The sequence below is a fragment of the Anticarsia gemmatalis genome, chromosome 14 (assembly GCF_050436995.1).
Source record: "Anticarsia gemmatalis isolate Benzon Research Colony breed Stoneville strain chromosome 14, ilAntGemm2 primary, whole genome shotgun sequence".
Lineage (NCBI taxonomy): Eukaryota > Metazoa > Arthropoda > Insecta > Lepidoptera > Erebidae > Anticarsia > Anticarsia gemmatalis.
This window is the reverse complement of record NC_134758.1, coordinates 2614097-2636331: the sequence shown is the minus strand read 5'-3', so window position 1 is coordinate 2636331 and position 22235 is coordinate 2614097. Positions and strand designations below refer to the sequence as shown.

Sequence of the window (22235 nt, the reverse complement as noted above, 5' to 3'; positions counted from 1 at the left end):
TCTTTGCAAAAGTATATCATTATTGACTATTGTATAGAAATCTCCGCTATTAATTTTTTTGCATTGGATTTCTTTAAGTTTTAACGCAAATAAAGCGAGTGGCGATAAGTTTCCGTTTAAGATTTTTAGTATTTCCTATCCTCATCGTAAATCTTTATTCGACGACCAATCGATCTCATGAAGACAACACTGACATCTAAGAATTTCACGGAACACAATTTTCGTCTACTCAAAATAATAGGCAACTGTCAACGTTGTCAATCACGATTGAAACATAGTACCAACAGAAAGTTACTATTTTCCTAAATAAATAAGCAATAAGCGCCATTTTATTTTTAATAATGAACAATATAGTTTTGAAAAGCATTACAAATTTCGAATGTAATACAAAATGATACACACTTTTTTAATATATTTAGGTTTTTATATAATAATCTGAGTATTTAAAGTACCTAGTACCTACTAGGGTTTATATGAGACTATTATTCCACGTCCGTAGCACATAGATAAATGCCCTAACGATTTATAAAGCTTGCCGTTTCGCTATAAAATCTATTCTAACCGCCATTTTCAAAGAGATTTTGGCTAAAGGTAAATCATTTTTATGGCTATAACTTTGTACATTTTATTTTAACTAAACTAATAGTACATTCTTCTTAGTGGACATTTAAGATAACTTAGTTGTTGAAAGCTTAAGTTTGAGAGTTATGGCATGCATTAAGTTTATCAAGTGATAAGTATAATGTGAAATCCCATTGCTAAGTGACTAGACACGCGTCTCCTTTCATAACGGAAAATATATTAAGTCTTTAGACCACCATACTGGCCGGTGCCGGTATCAGTTCAAATGCGGTTTAAGGTTGGGATTCCTTGCTTTTGTTTATTATTATCAAGTTATTTGTGATGAATATACACCTGAATAAACTGTTAATTTTGGTGACTACCAAGGTAAATCATTTGGGGTTATTTTTTTGTATTTTTTCATTTCCGTGATTTATTCTAGACTGTACGATTTTTTCGACTTGAACCAACGTAGTAGTGTAGAAGAGGTGTATTGACAATATTATACAATTGAGATATTTTAAGTAGACTCTAGTAAAATAACAGCGAGTTCAATAAAAAAATACTAATCAAATACATTTATCAAAACGCAATACACATTTCGTGCTTTTAATTCCACATTATCTATGATCGAGACAAGAAGACGCCACTCCGATCAACGAAATTAGATTGTGTGTTTGTTTGTGTTGTTGACTCATCGACAGTACATCAATCATGCTCTATCGACTGTCATGGAAATACCACTCACTGTATTACAACCGGTTTAATTCTATTCTGAAAGTAGTGCGTATTTCATAATCATAATGAGTTTATTGTATGACTAGTGAGATTTATATGCTGTTCTTTATTTTTCGATTAAAAATCTCTCGTCGGCTTCAATAGCATAAAAGCTTGAATGCAAAAAATCCATACTTCCATATTTATTACTCAAAAGGCGAATCTGCAATATGCAACAGACTAACTACTTACGCGATTTTGAGGAAATTTAGCATAGATGTATTTAGACAACTGGGTATAGGATAGAAAAGATAGGCTACTTATTTTCAAAAATATCCCCTGACCGAAGTTAAACGCAAGGCGCGCGCGACTCTAAGTATTCTTCAGACATAATATTTTATTGGTTCTCAGGAAATAGTTGTTTGTACCAGCGTAGAGAACTCCTCTAATAATAATTGTACATTGTCGTTGCAATGAGAATCTGCCCTAATACAAACAAAAAGTAGGTCTGTTTCGATATTACAACAATGTATGGAAGAACGAACAACGTCTAGTAAGTGAGCCACGCAGCAAGCGACACATAGTTTAATATAACTTAGCAACCAAGTCCTTTGTACGCCGTGTATTCACTTCCGCTCTTTCATAAGTTTCATAATTCTCCTTAGTAGACAATTTAATATAGTCTATGATTGAATTACTACGAAGTGTGACTCGGTAACTCAAGAGACTAAATTATGATTTTGAAGTGTGACACAACTAACTACAGAAAATAAGTAACAGAAGTAAAGAATATTTTAAAAGCTTAATTATGCCTGCCTTTTAAGCTTTCATCAACATTGAACTGATTGAAATGTTGTTTTTTAGCTTTGAATCTGTGTTACTAAGTTCTGTAACAAGAGCTACTTGGCCGCATAAAAATGGGAGCTTAAAATTATTTTAAAGTTTTCATTAAATAAAAGTACATACTCCTCCTTAGTCGGTCTATTCGTTTAGGAGCTACGACGTGACAAAAAGACCCACACACACGTCTAACTCTTCTCTGTTTGCTCTCCTATCAATAAATTGCAACAAAACATTATTATACATATTTACCAGGAAACTAAAACATCCGAACTGTTTTCATCAACAACGTGTTACCAAGACGTATAGTCGCTCGAGGAACTACAATCGCTCGAATAGTTCCTTGCGGAAGTTGCTCACCAAATATAACTATTAATAACATGTTATGATATCCGCGAAGGTTACGTTTTCCTGTTATCAGAGTCACTGGTATAGCGTGTTATAATTGTCTTATAAATAGTCATAGCTTTGGGGTGAGTTTCGCCCACGGTTGGTTATTTGTGGAAAGTAGAACAACATTTTGTATAGGATTCATAAGTTTAGAGTAATTTTTTCTTGTATTTTGTCACCTGTAGCTCGGTTCTCTACTACTATCGATAACCGCTAACCGGCTAGTCTTCGAGAAATTTTGTATAAGAATCTGATCTAACGTCGTAGGAACTATTTTGGCAGTACATTTTAAATGTCAAACTTTCGGTACACGACAACAGCGACTGTAAAGAATCGCGCTACAGATATGAGGCTATATTTCTAATACTAAGCCCCGATGTCTTGACTTTTGGATAAATATCGGTTAGCCTATCAGAAAAAAATTCGACAACTTGTTTTATACATATTATGTTTGATGTAATTTTACCCATAAGACACTAATCCTTATGCTGTGTAACGTTTTAGTTAGAAAACTGTCAGCTTATGACTACGCTAACTTACTAATTTCCGGGAGTTACCGTAAGTAGGTACTCCCGTAGAATATTAGATAATCATGTTTTCATGCGAAAGTTTAAGAATTGCCTCAGGGGTTAATTTACAGAGTTTTAGTTTACGAGTCATTAATATTATTAAGAAACTGTTTATAATAAGCACTACTTACTTATAAACGTGTTAGCTCTGATTAATAATGCCGTGTTTTGTCACTCTCAATCAATTTTGATACCGTCTATAAGTGAAAAAGACAAAACACGCGAGCACTTGTTAGTAAGATAGTATGTCTGCAACTTATCAAAGGCATAATAATACAAATCATACATAGAACTATACGATATTTTATCTTTCTGTGTCTGACACATTTTAGATAAAAGAAAATCCTTTGATTTTTTCAGTCTTTGACCCTTTGCGGATGAAAAGGTATTATATCCCTTCAAATCCCCCAGAAATGTCAACCATGCATGATATTATGAACATGACAGTATGTAATAACTATACACTATACATACATAACATCACGCCTGCTTTACTTCAAGGTAAACAGAACTGTATCAAATAAACCCACTTTTGCAAATAACAATGTTACTTATATATTAAGACTAGCTGACCCGCGCAACTTCGCTTGCGTCACACTAGACAGAAAGAGTGATTTTTCCCCCATTTTTGTAACACTTTTTACTGGTACTCTGCTCTGGGCTATCTTACACTGAAAAAATTTTTCAAATCGTACCAGTAGTTCCTGAGATTAGCGCATTCAAACAAACAAACAATCAACAAACAAACTCTTCAGCTTTATAATATTAGTATAGATACGGGAATTAAGGCAAACGCGATTTAACCTTAGATTGCCTGACATTTCCTTACAATGTAAAACCAATATACCGAGCCCATAGTCATATATACTAGCCACGCTACCATACTCTGTCTACTATTGAAGAACAAAAATAAGAAAAGATCAATAGCACTAACTGGCCCAACCGATGCATCAAACCCGAGACCTCGAAATCAGTAGTCGTATACATTACTGTCAGGCCACGTACGTAATAACTTTATTACCGAGAAATGTAACATATTCATCCATATTTTAAATATTGCACGGACATGCGACAGGCGGAAGGTTGGGCTCCCTAGGGGTTAATTAGGTAGCCCATTGTAATGCAGTCATAAAAAAATTTAATGAATAAAAATATGAAATGGATTAGTTTTTTTTTTGGATCGTCATGAGTAATAGTTTACGATTGGTGGTGTAATAAATAGGCAATCAAATAAATTAAACACCCTCGTTATTTATATTGTAATATATGTTCATATTTTGCTAGTTATTGTAAAGTCAAATGATAAAAATATATTTAGTGGCATTATTGTTTTGACCAACAAATATTATAGGAATAACCTAATATGTCAAAATAAATAAAATAATGTATTTTCAAAAATACCGTTTTGGAATGTAACTATAATAAGCCATTTTTCTATGATATTAAGAACACAATATTTAAAAAAAAAACTTTTTTTTAACATTCACATCAAAGCCATAAGTAACTACATTATTATAAAAAATAAAATTCTCATCATAAAAGTACTCGCGTTTTCCCGCCTTTTTCCGGTAGCAACCGCCATATTTGATTTATGTTAACCTCATGTACCCTATGACATGAGTTCATGTAAATATATGCACACCTCGTTTGTGCAAATCGTTTGGAGCGTTTATGAGTTCACATAGGCATAACTAAGTGTATTTATTGTACTTTTAAGGTGAAAATGTTTATGGTCGTAAAAGATCTTGAGTTAAATACAAGAGATTGTTATGTTCTTATCATTGGTAAGTGTAGTTAACTTCACAGTTGCACAACGATTAATAAAAAAAAATATAACAAAAAACAAAGAGCGTAGTTTCTGTACTCTTTCCGACCAATAAGCGAAAAACTTTTTCTTATCACAGACAACTTCTACACTAAAACCTTTCGTTGCCTTACTTTAGAAAAATACAAACAAAGAATTCCAAAAATTCTTCAGATTGGGAATTGATATAGATTGATTACTTTGACACCACTACAACTGCTACCGCACGAACACGTTGGAACATTAAAGAATACATTAAAAACGTGCTGATTTAACCCTAGCTAAATGACTACGAAAATCATAAGTAACTTGTCATTAAAAATGTCTAAATGACGAAACATGACAAAATTCTTTCAATGCTCAAGCCATCAGACAATGTTTGCGAAACGGTCGCGTTGCCACCAAATGCCGCTAAGACTCAGATAACGTATCAGCATTACGAGATTACTCGTATCTGCGCAATGTGAAATTAAAGGTTACTGCTAACACCTGTTTACTCTAACTACGGATGTGGTGAGTATGTGGGGAATATTTTTATTTATTTATATAAGATGAGTATTAAAATATAGTGATTTAAAATTAGATATGTTTTAAGATGAAAAGCGATCACGAAATCGCTCAACTCATATTGCTAGAAAATTGTTTTCATCGTTTGACATTAGTATGACCATCGATATCTTTTTAAAAGATGGTCTTGGTTGGTTTTTTTAATATTCTGGTAAACATTTTGGTAAAAACACTAAAGATTCTAGATTTCTTTTTTGACATCATTGTTCTCATTTGACACGATATGTAGATTTTTTAACGACAATCTTCAAATTGGCATTTGTATTATGAAATGAATAAAATTAATCATCTTATGTAAAATAAACAGTATTCGTTGTTTTTCGAACTTCAAATAACGATCCTAATCCGTAAGAACTCGTAAGCTTTACTTCAAGATATGAATTTGAAAATGTTCAATATTAATTTCAACAGGTTATAATAGCTGAAGTGTTCTGTTGTTGAAATAGATTTTTCCCGTGGGCGACATAATTGCAGTATTAATAATAATCGGTCTAACATTTATAAAATTAAATTTATATTTGCCAACCGCTAAAGCTGTTATAATTTGATGTAAAATATAAATTGTTAATAATTTTGTTACAGATATTCCTGTAGACGTTTGATTTATGACGGTGTATTTAAATTTAAATGCTCTCATTAAATTTTCATAGCTTTTGCCCCTGTAGTATTCAGAAACAGTATAAAAAAATATCAGAATTAGCTTGGCTTGTATTCAAAGAAAAAAAAATTTTGGTCTTTGAAATTTTAGAAACGGTTTTAATTTGAAAGCAGCCATTCAAACACGACGGAAAAAGCACATACTCAAATGCTGCCATTTATATTTTTATATACAGCAGCAAAACTGTATTATGAAATATGACGCAAAACACCCTGAAATGTACCGCAATACTTCGCATACAAATTCCATACAATACATACATACAAAATGTCCATGTATGTAAAAGCTTGACGTTCACAAGACCACTAACGAGTTTCACAGAAATTGTATGCACAGAATGTTATTTACTTGGAAAAAAGATTGACATCCAAACTGGGTGCATTCGGAATATGCGTCCGACCATGAATGCGAATCTTTTTTTGAACCACCAAATTGATATACCTTGTTCCAATTTTGTAATGTTTTTTTCTTTACTGCCAGGCATACGTTAAATGACATTGTGACACAACGTGACATTGTGGCTATTTCTTTTACTTTTTTATTATGTTTTTAAAACGATCCATCTTCTTTTTAAGGGGTTTGAATTGTTTATTTTGTATATTATTTATATTTAAGTACTTTAAACTAACTTCAAAAGGAGGAGGTTTTTTATTCAACAAATTCTGCATTGTTTTCTTTTAAAATGTATCAGTAAATACTTTCACACATTATGTAAATATTCTATTATAAAAAATATCGACTTACTCAAAATACGAATAACAAACATTTTTAAGCTTTGCATAAAATGAGACTTTGAAATCGAATATCAAAATAAATTTGCTTTGTATAGCTATCAACTTTCACAATATTTTTTTAGTTTAAAACATGCTGCAGCAAACTGAACTCAATTTCATAAAATAGGTAGTTCTTATTCAATTTCATTTTATAGTGTTCCCCTTTATTTCAGTCTGAAAGCAATTTACTGGAAGATAATTCTTACTCTATGCATTTGACGTTTTCAAGAACAATGTTAAGTGAGTTCATGATAAAATAGAAAAGAATACACAATAGAAATATTAATACAAATAAAATATGGGCAAGTTTTTTGAAAAGGGTTAAAACAAGTTTCTAATGTTTTACAACGTTTATTTTGGCTTATAGTTATCTATACTTATAATAAATCTGTAGAGAGGTCAATTCTGTACATTGAATATATTTAAAAAAAAACCAATGGGGGATGTTTAGTAACGGATACTGATACCGAATCTGCAATTTATAATTTTCTTTTCTGTCTGTCTGTCTGTCTGTCCTCCGTCTGTATGTGTCGCTATCACGTAAAAACTACCGGATAGAACGCACTGAAATTTGCTATATGCATAGAATAAGTAGTGGAGCAGTCTCTAGGATACTTTTTATCGCATAATTTTTCATAGATTTTTAGAAAATTGAAAAAAACACGTAGAAATCTTTCGGACCTGCGTTTCCCTAGAGATACCATAGATGGCGTTGCGAATCCATTTCACAACATTCGCAATATAGTTCGCGGCGCCTGCCGTATCGATACCTGTTGTTCGCACCAACCAATAGATGGCGTTATAGTCCGCAACAAAGCATGTTTTTCCTAATTAATTTATTTTGATTGCTTTATTGTAAAAAAAATACCTTTGAAACAGGCTATACATTTATAAGATTTTCAAACATAAATGTTGTATGATTTATTACACATAAATGTTGACTGGTTTACGTGGGTCCGGTGCGGTCGGGATATCCTAGGTGGCAAACCGAATAATTTCGTTTGTTGTCGTTGTTCGCCGCTACTAACAGATGGCGTTGTAGTTCGTAACACATAACCAAATTAATTGGTTGCATTAAGGAAATAAATTGGATAGCTATGCAACAGTCTATAGGTAAGTTTTAAAAAATAAACAACGGATGATATATAAAAAATAATTACGGGTTACGCGGTTCCGGACGTATCATCGCAAGTACCTATACATTATTAAGCATAAAATGTGTTTAGGCATCATTAGTTCAGAAAAATACCTCAGATATAAAATTCAAGGGCGTACAAAACTCATACCGGAAGGTCGACCAACAATGTTTCAATTTAAATACGAATCATTTAAAACTGAGTACGAACTCAGTGACCATACATGGTTTGAACACAAAAGATATACCTACTCTTTGAGTATGGTAATACAGTGATGTTGTGAAATATGCGTCAAATTTATACTTTCACGGATAATTTTCCTGTATCAGCGCCTTCTACACTCCAGCAGAGTCCGGCAGTCTTGCCCCCACCCCAATTCCAAATTTCCATATTGCATAGTACTCATCATCGCTCTAATTTCCCCTCTAAATTTCCTATTGAATTTTTAAGAAGAGCCAAGGTCAGGCAAGCGGTCCTAAAAATGCCTAGCCAAATCTATGGCAACCCTAATCAATGTAGGATAATATGTATTTTGGAATTAAAATCTAAGTAGTTCTATGTTTTGCTTTTTATTTTCAGGAGAACGACCCAGTAACCCAAGTGTTATCACGTTCCAAATAATTCCATTTTAAATACTTAATTCTAAAACTAGGTCAATGGCCATACGTTAAAAAAAATTGTAACGTTATTCACAAAAAAACATACTTAGTACAAAAAGGATATCTTTTTGTACTAAGTATGTTTTTTTTATCTGATTAACATTTAGGATATTTATAATATTTAAAAAAAAATCGCATCGCCTTTTTGGAATAAACGTATAATTTTATCTGACATATTAATAGTGTTCGTGGTCGAAGTAGTTACATTTCAAGGATGAACTTTTGTTTTGTCATGAGAGAGTAAGTTCAAATCCTAACGAGTGACATTTCATTTTTGTACAATTTATTTATTTTTTTAAATTTTGTGTTAATTTTTTTAGGTGATTTAATTCAATATTATAATTTTTTTGACATATTTTTTTATTTAAATAACATTTTTATCACAATATTGAGTGAGCGAATATTTTTGTTGTCATAAATTCCGCAGTCTTTTGAAAGTATAAGTAGGTACCTACTTGGTTATTCAATATTTTAAATCTTAATGAATAAGTAGTGGAGCAACTTATAGGAAACTTTTTATCTCATAAAAATTCTTAGTTTTCTAGAAAATTGCAAATATGTAGTAAAAATCGTTCACAGGTAACATAAAAATATAAGCGAAAATTTTAGCTTAAATTGTAAGCGTCGCTGTGGCGTATTGGTTTATAGATCCGTATTTAATTTTTAATCCTTTTGGTGAGGGATCGAACCTCATCGGAGACAGTACTTTTTGTGACTGTTTTACGTTTCAAAGTACTTTTTAAACATTTTCTATGGATTTTGTTTAGATTTTTGTGGAAATTGATATAAATTTTATTTTATAGTGCATTATTTTATTTGGCATCTAACCTTGAAAGTATCTAGGTCTAAGTGAGCTGCAACTAATGCAACAGCACGACATTCACGCGAGCGGAGCCGCACGGGTCAGCTAGTTGATAATATTATAATGCTGAGTTTTTAACGTGTCTTGGTTAAACTTACTTATAACTTTTACAGTTCTTATAAAATCAGAAAGAAAACATCGGCTAACCATAGAATAATTTAAGGGAATATAAATCAAAAACATCAGTGGTTGCGAGGGAGCCTCTTTATAAAAAAGTTACTTCTATTTTTTTTGTAATTATATTTTTCTTTATACGTAATGACGGTATTTTTTTAAATATTTTATGGCGAGCTTTGAAGGTTATCTTTCCAGCCTATTTCTTAGAAAATATAATTCCTTTAAGGAACTTGAAATATTACTCCTGTGAATATTATTCGAGCCTTTTTATAGGTCTAATAAAAAAGATATCAACAGTTCATCATTTTGGGGATGTCGTAAAGTTGACTAAGAGAAAAAGTCGAGTTTAGTACCAGAGATAGAGTGATGGGTAGTTCGTTTGAGTTAGGGAATAGTTATGTAGTTAACTGTGACGTTTCGTGACTGATACGATGGTGGTCAAATATACGTCTTCGTTTATATAGTTTATTTACTTGTTTGGTAACTTATTTTTAGTTCAAAAATCCCGAAACTAAATTTTAAAGCTGAAAAAGTAGCCATTTACTATAACGCTTTCTGCGTAAAATATAATTTGTACAACTTGCATCAGTTTCAAAGTATTTTGATATACGACACACAATATTCGAGAGTGTACTTATGATTTTATTTCAAAACATTCTTCATTCGTGTCAAAGTAATCACAGCTTTTCGTGCTCCATTTTCGCTTCGTTTCATGTATCCTTTTCATAAAGCACTCTTGTAGTGTACGTTCTCTTTGCTGTTTTAGCAAATGTGCAGACAAATTGAGCGGGTGCTTTGCATAACACACGAAAGATGCATTTCCTGAAGATTAAAACGACACACTACCTTCACATAAAGTGCTTGAAGCACCATTTCACAAATTCGCTTCACTTTTCTCCGTATTTTGTGTGTGTTTTAACGTGATGAGATTGTATCACGTGCCTTGTGTGTATAATGTAGGTAATATAGTAGGTATTGAAGTAGATAGTAGGTAGTAGGTATTATAATAATAGCAACTTCGAGAAGATATTTTGATGTCTTTTACAAATTACAATTTGTCATTTATGACCAGGGTCTTTTACTTACATACAAGAAGGACAAAGTACAAGCCTAGACATAATTATAATCACACAAATATTAATATATTCATGTGGAAGCCGAAACATAGAATATGAAATAGTACAAGTAGCCGAACCCCACAAAATATAGCAGTGTGGTAGTTCTACATCAATTATACAAATAATTATTTATCACACGATTCATCAATTTAAATCAATGTTAAAATTTTCTACAATCAGTTTACAAGAAACAAAATTCTGAACCACATAATCTCAAATCCCTAAACCGAAACAGCCGAGCTACGGCTTGACAAATCTAAACATGTACTGTGCACATCTGGTACCGGCCAGTTATAGACACACGTATTATGCTAATAGGTACTTACGTCCAATGTTCATGTAAACCGGCCCGAGTCGATTTGTTTGCGAATTCAAGACGATATTGTTCGTTTGAAATGAGTGACGTTTAATTTGCTGGGTTCTGATTTGGTTATTGGTACACTGCTATAGAATTATGGTATTGCATATTGGTCATCATTACCGAATGACTATGTAATGTCATATAAGGTAATTAACACAGACATTATGCCTTGGATTGCTTGACGTTTCGGCGCAGGCTTAACTAACCAACGGCAGTGGCTAACTTATTTTGGGCTAAACATAAGCAAGCAACTGAAAAATTTGAAAAAAAAACCTGAATTAAATTGTAGATGTGTTTATGATTTTTCGAGTTGTGTAGTAATGGCTACCTCAGATAAATATGGTTCTTTACTTTTCAGTCAAGAATTTTTAAATAAATAAGATTATTCACCTATAAAGTGTCCGAACTTATTGGTGAATCCAAGCTTTAATATCCATTTCCCGATAGCTAAACTAATAATTTTACACATTCAAAGTAAAACAAAACGTCCACAATTTCCAATCCAATATCGAAACTTTAAAATAAACTCAGTGAATTCACGCGAATCCAGAAATGGAAATGGCCGGAATATTTTTAATTAACTTCAAACAGTTCTTTCGCAGATAGATGTGGGCGTAATTATACGAGGGTAGTTTCATTCACCTGTAGTCGCTGCCCACGGGTGAGGTATGCAAGACAAAGGTATTCGCTAGTTGAATCAGTTGAAGTTGAAAAAAGGTCACGTTTGTTTATGAAACTCGAATTAACTTGTTAATTGAAGTATTGAGGCGTACACGCTCGGTTTCATTTTTGAATTGACAGCTATACGATCTAATGATTGTATATTTTCTAATTGCAAAAGCATACACATAAATCTGCTGTTGTGTTCGTACTTCTTTCTTTCTTAATAAAGTTTAACAACGTTATACCAACAAATTAACGTTCAATGGTTATTCGTCTTCAATAGGAACTTTATTTTCGTTTGAACAAACCATCTTGAGTAAAAGATAAGCACACTATCGTATCGCATGAACTGATAACACGAATTTTAGTTTGCAGGCTAAACTTTTGAATTGTTTTCCGTTTAAGTTTTTTTTAAATAATGGTTACGATTCTGAACACATTTAATCAAATATCTTTGTCTTCAATACAAGGAAAGAGCAAGAGAAAAAAATCTCAAATCCCCATACACGTGTAAAGAAAAGAAAAAATAATTGGCATCCCAAAAATATCTGGTAAAAATAAGTAAAAGCTCGTCACCTATCACCGTGGGATCAATGTTGTCATTTGAACTGAGATGGGGTGAAGCCTACTCTCAAAAGGATTATGGGGTGGGAGACGCTGCGAAGAAACGGCTTATCATGTTTGAAGGTAAATTAATATTTAGGAGTGAGTTGAAGATTGAATATTATGTTAAGTTATGTTACTTTGATGGTATGGTGTGTTGACAAAAAGATTATAGGGAGTTTTAGTTTCCATAAATTGTTTCACTACCTCAGTGATAAATTTATTTTACTGCATTTCGTAGTAGTGCAACCGCTATAATAAGGCTTGGCTACCATTATCAGGTCAGGAAAAAAATCCAGAGTAATAAAAACGTTTGCATATTTAGAAAAGGCGCACAGAATTCGTTACGGCTATAGCTTTAATCCGTAATTTGTTCATTGGCCTAACACCTATTGCATACATCTGGCTACACTTTCGGGTATAACCAAGTCTTATTAATGAAAAAAGTAACATTTTGATATTAACGAAATAACTTCTATAAATATTACAATACCACAAAAACCTTTTGACGCAGAATCTACGCAAGTAATACTAACGTCAAAGATCACTTTTTGTACAAACTAAATACAAAACAAGTAAGTTCAACTTTTTGTTTAGTTATTGTTCAACCTAATGACAAAGTTTTTCAAGCCTGTCAAAGGCCAATACTTGGCAAGTAGAGTTTTTATATATCGTCTCAAGTATGAAACGTTAAGCCCTGATATAAGTATTATTTTAATGACTTACAGCCAATAATTGAAAATTACATGAAAAAATCAAAACTTTCTAAATTTTTTTGGTCTCACTGTACTTAAAATAACAATATTCTTAGACACAAGTAGTTTTCCCTTTATAATAAAACGGTTGAATCGACTATTTTATTGTAAGAAATTGCAAAGTGATTTTATTTATAGCAAATGAACATATTTTATACCAGAAAAAAGTTCGTAAAGTTATCCCCAAGAGTAATTTTAGAATCGATCATAAGTATTTTTGGAAAACGTTCCCTTACATTCACCTGTACATGAGTTATCGTACCATAAAACAAAATAACTATAAAAGCGAATAACATTCACCATAAGTTTGTTTTCCATTTTCTCACCGAATATTTCCTCATATTTTCTACTGAAGGAATAACAAGTTGCTTTCTTTTACTAGATAGAACTAAACAAAGCTGTTTCGTGAGGGGAAGCAATTTACGAAGCAAGATTTACGAGACTCTTTCATTCTACGGAAGAGTACATACAAAATCTATTTATTGAAGGAATTATTGCTGGAGACTTTACGAAGTTTCCTAAAATGTATAATCTATATAGTCATGCTAGTTAACATTTTTGTTCTAGAAACTGTTAAAAAAGAACATTTGAAAAATTATGTCTAATTGTCTATTATAAGTTTTTACATTCTAATTTGTAAAATTACCTCAGACATCAGAAAATAAACTTAAGTTTAGTGATAAATATTTAGATTTTACAGGTAGTCAATTAGGCTTAAAAGTTTGTAAATTTTACCTAGAATACTACGCCCAAATATTCTTGACCTTATGCTTTTATAATAAAAATTAAAGTATCAAAAAACAAACTTTTAGAAAATAACAAATTCCGTTGAAAGTCCTAAGGATGTCGCAACTTGTTTCCAAATTTTTATGTTACAAAAAAGCAGTAAAAAAGTTTTTATTGCAAAAACAAGATCTTTTGTTTTGTGATTCCATGTTCTTTTCAAATACAATTAAACTTTTTTATTTGTGAAATATGGTGGAAAAATTGTGATAGACTTGTCACGCACTCTTTCTTTATTTTTGTTTTTTTTTATTTTACAAGAGAGAGAGCTCACGCACGCGGTTTTGGTCGGATATCGTTAACGAAGACAAACTAAAAAATATAGAAATTTCGACAGATTTCATCAAATCATTATGACTGTCGAAGCGTAACAGACAAACCGATGGACAATCGCATTTATAATATAAGGTACAAATAAGAACGAAAAGTGACTTCTGTTCGCCACGTGTTAGTTCATCACTATAATTTACAGTCAATGTTGATTTACTTTGTAATTAAATATAAAAACTACATTCTTTACTTAGACATTATTAATGTTACTTTTTACTCCTATTTTTTATTTATTACGAGTAGAGACCTTGCTATGTAGTATTACGTTTAATCTCAGATAAGATTACGCAGAGATGCGAGTGATGCGACCCATATAGTGCATTTGCATGTGAATTGTTAATGTAATCTCATCGGACGGACGATATTCCGATATCTTAGATAATATCAACCATTTCAACTTGTGACTGTTAATCCCAAAAAGACATGCGGTACCTTTTATATTTGATTGATTAAAAATAAAGATATTAAGTCATGTGCACAGACAAAGTTTAAAAAGCCGATAAATGGACTCAAAAAATTGATCGATTGTATGATAGTTGGACCAAAAAGCAGCAAATACATAAGTACATATAGAAAAACCTTTAATGTATTGCAAATTATCGTGCCTAACAAACCAATGAGAATGCTGAAAAATGTCTTCAGATATTTAGATATGTGAAAGAAATTATCACAGAAATCTATAATCGACAACGCAAGCGTAAACGTCGACGAATAAGTGAGCAAGCTTTGACTAATTGAATTTTGTTTATATTCTGTTCGTCGTATTTTAATCTAGTACCCATCAAAGAGTACAATCGAGATTCTGTTGAAGTCATTAAGCGCTAGAATGTGGCTGAATAGCAATTTCGTGTTTACGTTGCTACCGCACGCGACAGGAATTAAATCGCTCGGCAACTCATCGCGACCGCAAATCGATCAAACTGAATGCCTGAAATTAATAGACCATCTATATAGGTACGTATATTCGCGAGATAACGCCGTGACATACCAACTCGTATGAAGATTGTAGACGTGATTCAAATCTGTTATAATCTTTTGAAAAATATCTTATTTTTAGATTTTCGATTTGATTCATTGAATTTATCGGATCAATGAATGAATTATCTTAAAATTACTTGAGATGTCTACGTTTTTTTGTTTTCAAATGTCTATTTATAAGTCATAATAAATCACGCAGACAATATCTTCAAAGCAGCAATACTATAAATAACACGTCATGAATGATACGTAATATCTTTTTGCACCCAAATTGCAGGTATGTGTGTAAAAATAGATGCCTACGACATTGAATATTAGGTAAACCAGGTAACTTCAAATACACTGCGCGTCCAAAAAAGCAATACACATTTTCTTGAGATAGATTTTTTTGTATGTAGTTACTACAAAATCGTTTATACCTCTAAGCAGGGTGTTGTTATGGATGCCTTGGTTCATCTTCGACCATAAACAATTTTTCGTCGTCTAAAACATTACAAAATTAATTCATTCTATACTATAGCGATAATCTCAAGATATTTGATTGCTGTTGAAATCACTTTTACGACGCACGTATTATACTATAATTTTGTTCACGATCGTTTTACAAAGTTGCTTAAATTCTCCTTGGTGTAAGATAAGAAAAAACTTCACCGCATGCGTTCAAAACTTGTAAATAGCTTTATGTAAATAGTTGCAAGTTTGTACATAGCCACGGTTCAACTTTAAGAGGAAAAATTAACCTTAGGGTGAGGCAAAGTTGCTTCGCTTTTAAAAGAGATATTATTTTACGGGCCTTGGTAGATGCGACTAAGTGAGTGCATTAGGTTCGAGACGACAATAGCTGGAGAAAATATTAGAAATTGATAGTCTCTTTCAAGCTCACTTATTCTATATAGCTAGGTTCTAATGCTGCATTATTTTGTCTAGTACGTTTTGAGCTGCAAGCCTGTTATTTAGCGGACATATTACGAAACTTTCAACATCAGGCTGCTAATTAATGTACACTAGCAGAGTATTTCTGGGAAAATAATAATGCTTGCTGGAATTCTAGTTAAGTACTGTATTCATGCGTTGCCTATACTGGATCAAGTATGTCGTAGAAGTTGCGTCATGCATATTGGAAACTATTCTAAACAAAACAAGTCAGCTTGTCATATATATATACTGAAAATCATACACTGTCAAGTCTACTTCGTTACATAATATATAAATAACAAAGTCCCCTTCCTTTAAAACTACGCAACGGATTTTTTTGTAAAATTCCCTTTAAAACCGGGCGCATCCCTGGCGGGCCGCTAGTGTCACACAATACATTCTGATAGTCTTTAAGCCTATTTTACAAGATAATGTTACTTATCATACATACTGGTTACCATACACTGACAAAATTACTGAACAAGCCTGTGGTGTCATGCATAGCTCTACACCCGCATCTCGATTGATGACTTGTCAGGAAACTTAACCACGCATGACCTTCTTTTGCTAATGTCTTTACATCTACAAAGTCTAAATGTCTGAAAGATTCTATTTCTTTTATAAGTGTCTAAAGCAGTCTTTAGCATACATCTTCTCAAGATATTTAAAAAAAGATTATTTTCAAACATCCGGTAAAGTAATTAGAAAGGATTGTCCTATAGTTTTCTACTGAAGGCTCTTAATGACAAGCAAAGTATCTAAGTATAATGACAGTTGTCGAACTTAGCGTTAATGTTTGTTCACGTTTACTAATGGCTGCCGACTCCTTAGCGGCAGCTGTCCGAGACATCACCCGCTGACGGTTTCGACACATTCAAAGTAATTAGCCGTTTTGAATCGGTTCACTGATCATTTGGGAAATTTGGTTTTATGGACTAAGAGGTCGGTGTTTTAAGCTTTAATGTGAATTCACGGATTTTTTGACTAAGGCACTATTTTTCTTAACATAAGTATTGTTTCGGGCTTCTAAAACTTTTTTAATATTGAGTATATGGTAGTAGTATATTTTGGATTATTACTTTTAGCACTTATACTTTTTTCCAGACAGCCATAGCTACTGTGTATCTTTTCTTTTTTTATGCCTCTAGATGTGAGCAAAGATGTATGAAATACGTCAACGTAAGCCAAGTACAATGTCAAGCCCCTTGAAATACAAGGCGATCTTATTGCCACAATATAATTTTGTATATGTGACAATGCAGCACGTTTAATCATTATCTAGCTTAGATACAGTTAACAGTAAAGGGTTAGAACAAAAATACATAATTCTATTTATACACAAAAAGGTTTCCCGCAAGTCTTTTGATGTAAATGCATCAAATACATTCGCAAGATAAGCCTTACATCAGGCGATATTCCTATCTTTTCATTACTGAGTATCGGTAGTGCACGAAAAACCTTCAATTACGTAATGTTCGGTGGAAAATGATGTGTTATCTAAAAACGCTACATGTATGAGTACTTGACTTTTGGAAGCTGATAACGAAAGATAAAAAGATTGGCTGTATCTTTAAACCATGTTTGTTTTATTCTTAGTTAGATTGAATAGTCACGTCATCTTTGTTCAACAGATGTCATTTGCATTTTAATGTGCTAGTTCATCAGCAATATTAGTTACATACAATAAAACCTGGTTTCTCTACTTCTTAATAAGTACAGGTTAGTTTATCAGGTCAAATTTTGTCAGTTATTGTCATATGTTTGTTGTCCCTCTATCTATCGGATAGGCTATTCGACACTTTTCCACAAACCGCTGTTGGCCACATTCACAGTTTGTGAATGAGTGTTAAATTACCTATGTGCTACAAAAAGTGCCAGCAAATGTATGAAAACCGCTGTCAAAACATTACTATTTATTAGTTATCCAGAAGTGGTGGAACCGTACCTTAATCTCATAACTACCACAACCGTTGTCTCCAAATTAAATGTTTCCGTAGACACAAAAATACTTATATATCATCGGTACATCTAACTGGCTATAAACACGATAAGAAGGCTGTTTAAAACTTGTCGTGGCTGCATTTCTCTATACGGTTTATTAGAAAAATATTTTCCTTCATTTTAAAAATAGAACTCGTATTAATTCCAGGAAAATCTGTATGTAGTGGAAACTTGGTTCAGGTAGAGAAATTTTATTAACATACATTTTTAGTTCTGAAAAGAATCGTTCAAATGTTATCACTAGCTCTATATTTTACGGAGAAAAAATATCTATTTCGTCTCTTTAAAATAAATAAAACTACGCCAAAAATGTTCTTCATTTAGACAAATACAAAAATATGACTTATTACCTTTTTGCGTAAGTTACAGGTATAATATATATTTTATCTGTTCACGATCTAAGATCAATTTGTTACGCGGTCAAGTTTGTACACATCATACTAAAAATTGCTGAACGGATCTTAAACTAAACGTTTGATTTAAGTTGGTTGAAACGTTGTTCGTCAGGTAACAAATAAGATATCACAACTATTAACATTTCCAACGCGTCCGCGACCAATTTCACATCTTTCGATACCTTCCAAAAAACTAATATAAAAGTACAAAACCTAAAGAAAAACACTGCAAAAGTTTTCATTTATATGTAAAAATATTTTTATCCAACTTTGTCCACCTGCTCGTCATTTTGCATCAATACATTCGATATTGTTTGCACAATAAACTGTTGGAAGTGGCAATTTTTTAGCAAACAATTTTGTTGCTGAAAATTTGTGCAGCGTTTTTTAATCTTATTACATTCAATTTATGTTTTATCAAAAAAGTGGAATAATACTGAATACAATATTGTTATTTAATTGTTGAAGGTCATAAATAATAACTATGTATCTACGTTAAGTGAAGCCCGATTGTAAATCTTTAGTACGTATCGTCTTAGTGTCAAGCGTTTTATAGTTAAGTCTGAAATAAGATTTGTTTTGACATACGTAAGAAGTAAATATCGTTTTTCTAATAAATTTAAGCGATAACGAGATGATAACATATTCTTGCATTTGCGTCTTCAAAACACTTGTGAAGATAACTTTGAATTCAAAATGCTATCTGTAACATGATTTGATACATAGTATTTATTTAACATCGTTAAAAAGATTTACTCAGGCATAAAAATCATATCCAAAAGTTTAATTCTAAACAATAAACGCCATTTATACAATACAAAAATTCTAACCTCTATCAAGACCCTTACGTAATTTTTCTTGCTTAACTATATCGTTGATTTACAAAAAATGTTCAAAGTACCGTCGTTCACAGACACCTAAATATAATAAGATATACGCGTACAAAAGCACATCAATATATTCCATGAGTCACCATCACGTAGAGCCGTAGAGTGACACGAAATCCTACCAATAAAACAATTGAATGGGGAAATCAATGACCCAGATTTGCCTATCTCAACTGTCGATAAGAAATATGTTTAATGTGTTTACACAGACAATAACACTAGGAATGTTTGCTTTTTGTCTATTCAAATATGTATGTGAATACGTCTGGATTTTGTTTTTTGGTTAAGATGACAAGATAGGTTATACAGACGTCGTTGAAAGATACGTATAAGGTTATGTAAGCTGTAAAATGTGCTAATTTTTGTCAATTATTAGTTTGTCAAATTGATTTGCGTTTTGGTTGTTGTTTTGATGAAGCATACATACGAAAAGACATTCATAAGTATAATGTGTATTACCAAACTAGCACGAAACATTAATGGTTTTATTTTTTAAATTGTAATTCCTGCCTTTGTAACTTCTGATAGAGTCATACAGTCTGACATTCAAAAATAAGTCTTTCTGCAATCTGATTCTGCAAAAAGCTGTAACGGAACTTATTAAAACGTCAAATTAACAGTCCGTTACTTAGAAATTCAATTTTCATCGTCATCACAAAATTTGGTGTTGAAAAGGGCCTTGATTTTTGGAATTCCATTTCAAAAATTTGCTTTGTACGCGGAAATTTGACAATGTGACGGTGATGGGCGTCTCCTTAAAACTGGTCGTTTCAAAGCTTTGACTATAGACCGTATAACATCATTACGAGTTGTCGCCGACCTGATTTTAGTCGTTAAAACTTTCCTGTCTTGCTCCTAACGTTTGAAACGAACGGTTTAGTATTACTAATTGTTAAAGTTTCGTTTAGTTTCGCGACAGCATGTCTGAATTACGGAAATGGAATTCTCTGAACATTGTATTCGATATTTGACGTCAATTTACTTTTGAAATTAAAATATGATGTTTTTATTTAAGTAGATCCGAATATATAGAATATATACCTACTTAGGAATAACCTCATTGCAACAACTTAACAAATATTCCTCGAGTGTTATCAATATAAAACGCGAGGAATTTTTACCTGTTTCTGTATATTTATTTGCAAATAAATAAAGTGAAACAGGAAAACAAGCGATACTTTCATATAATATACGATTAATATAATTATAATGAAAATTTATTATAATGAGTAATTTATTCTGTAATTAGCAGATGCTCAAAATGTTAGAGCAAAGTGCTTATAGAGCCTCTCCCGTACCATGTGGTTACCATCAAAAGGGAGGAAAAACAGGCCATGTTAATTAAATTTATTTCTACAGAAACGCTAATAAAGTAAAAGCATAGAGTACCTTATAATCTCATCGTAAAATCCATGTAGTGCCTATGCATTAAAATTATCTCGAGTAATAAACGTATTAGAATAAATTTTATCTTATCATATAAAACCGGAATAAATCTTTTTACAACCGTAGATTTTATAATCTACCAACAACTCTCCAACATCGTACAAAGGTAACAAAAAGAAAAATAAAAGATGTTTACAAACCTTTTCACGAGGCAACTTCGCAACACTACACTCGTAAACCGCCACAAACAATACAAGTTTAGTTCTTTTTGTCAACTTTATTCCACAGTTTTTATTTCGAAAACATTCACATAAAATAACTGTAATATAGTCAACAAAATTGTACAACGGGAACGCACTTACTGAAACTGTCAAAATATTTGAAAAAAGAACGCGGTTGAATTATTTTCTTTTTAGTTTTTTTTTATTTGGCGTGTCTGTGTAGAGCTGCGTACAGCCAAGTTTTGTTGTTTATCGTGTAGTTGGCGGCGGCTGGCGGTACAGAGGTTCGTATCGGACGCTGGTTGTGTACGGACTGAGCGTTACCAATGTTCGCCTACGCTTTCTAACGCAGCCTACGTTCTTATTTGGAAAATATGCGCCGTAAGACGACTGGACACACTTTATTAGTTACTTTTAGGATGAACCTTTTCTATATTACTCTGGGACACTGAATAGAATTTTATTTCTTTGATTTATGTCCTTTCTGATACTAAGCTAACATTTTCGTTTAGCAAAATTTATATTCCTTGAGTTTCAATGTCAAATATTTACAAAATTCAGTGCTCTTTTTTTAACAAATACCTATCGTATTTAAAAAAATCGCAGTACAATAGGACCTAACAACCTGAGTGCCAACTCTATTGAGAATATAGTTTCATAACACAGTTTGGAACAAAGTTAGTGTTTTCGTTACAATAATAAGTTCTTTATTGGATTCTTATACTCGAAAACTCGTGTATGTGACTATAATAAAAGTGTGTTGTAATATTTTTAATGTTATGTGCGATATGATAATGTTATTCAAAGTTGCTTGGCGCTTGAAAAAATAAGTCTCGGCGACGGAATCTTGGATGTCTGCCAATTTTTATAAGAATGTAGTCGACTTTTTTAACGGAAACGTACCTTTGTTGATAAATCTAGGGTCTTCATATTTTATAAACTAGACTTTCAGCACATTTATTTTAAGTAGGTATTATAAATCTTCGTTTTATCCAGGTAATATAAAATTTATTGGCTTTTTTGAGTAAATGAATCGTAATTTTATTTAAACTTGTTAGCATTCGCACTATTTTTCCAAAATTTTGTTGCGTTTAGTATTAGAAACAATATATTCTCCAAAACGTGCTCTACAAATTTAATCCTTTTTTCGATAATACTCTTGCGACGATCTTAAGAGATTATTTCT

The 22235-nt window shown here is 32.1% G+C and overlaps 1 protein-coding gene across 1 annotated transcript in view; it reads right to left on the bottom strand.

Moving 5' to 3' along the window:
- The window catches only part of LOC142978470 (prolactin-releasing peptide receptor-like), an 87053-nt gene extending 65692 nt beyond the window's left edge, over positions 1-21361 (bottom strand). The window contains exon 1 of the mRNA XM_076122936.1: positions 21029-21361. The gene's annotated coding sequence lies outside the window, so the exon portion shown is untranslated. The remainder of the gene's footprint in view (positions 1-21028) is intronic.
- Positions 21362-22235: the final 874 nt, after the last annotated feature.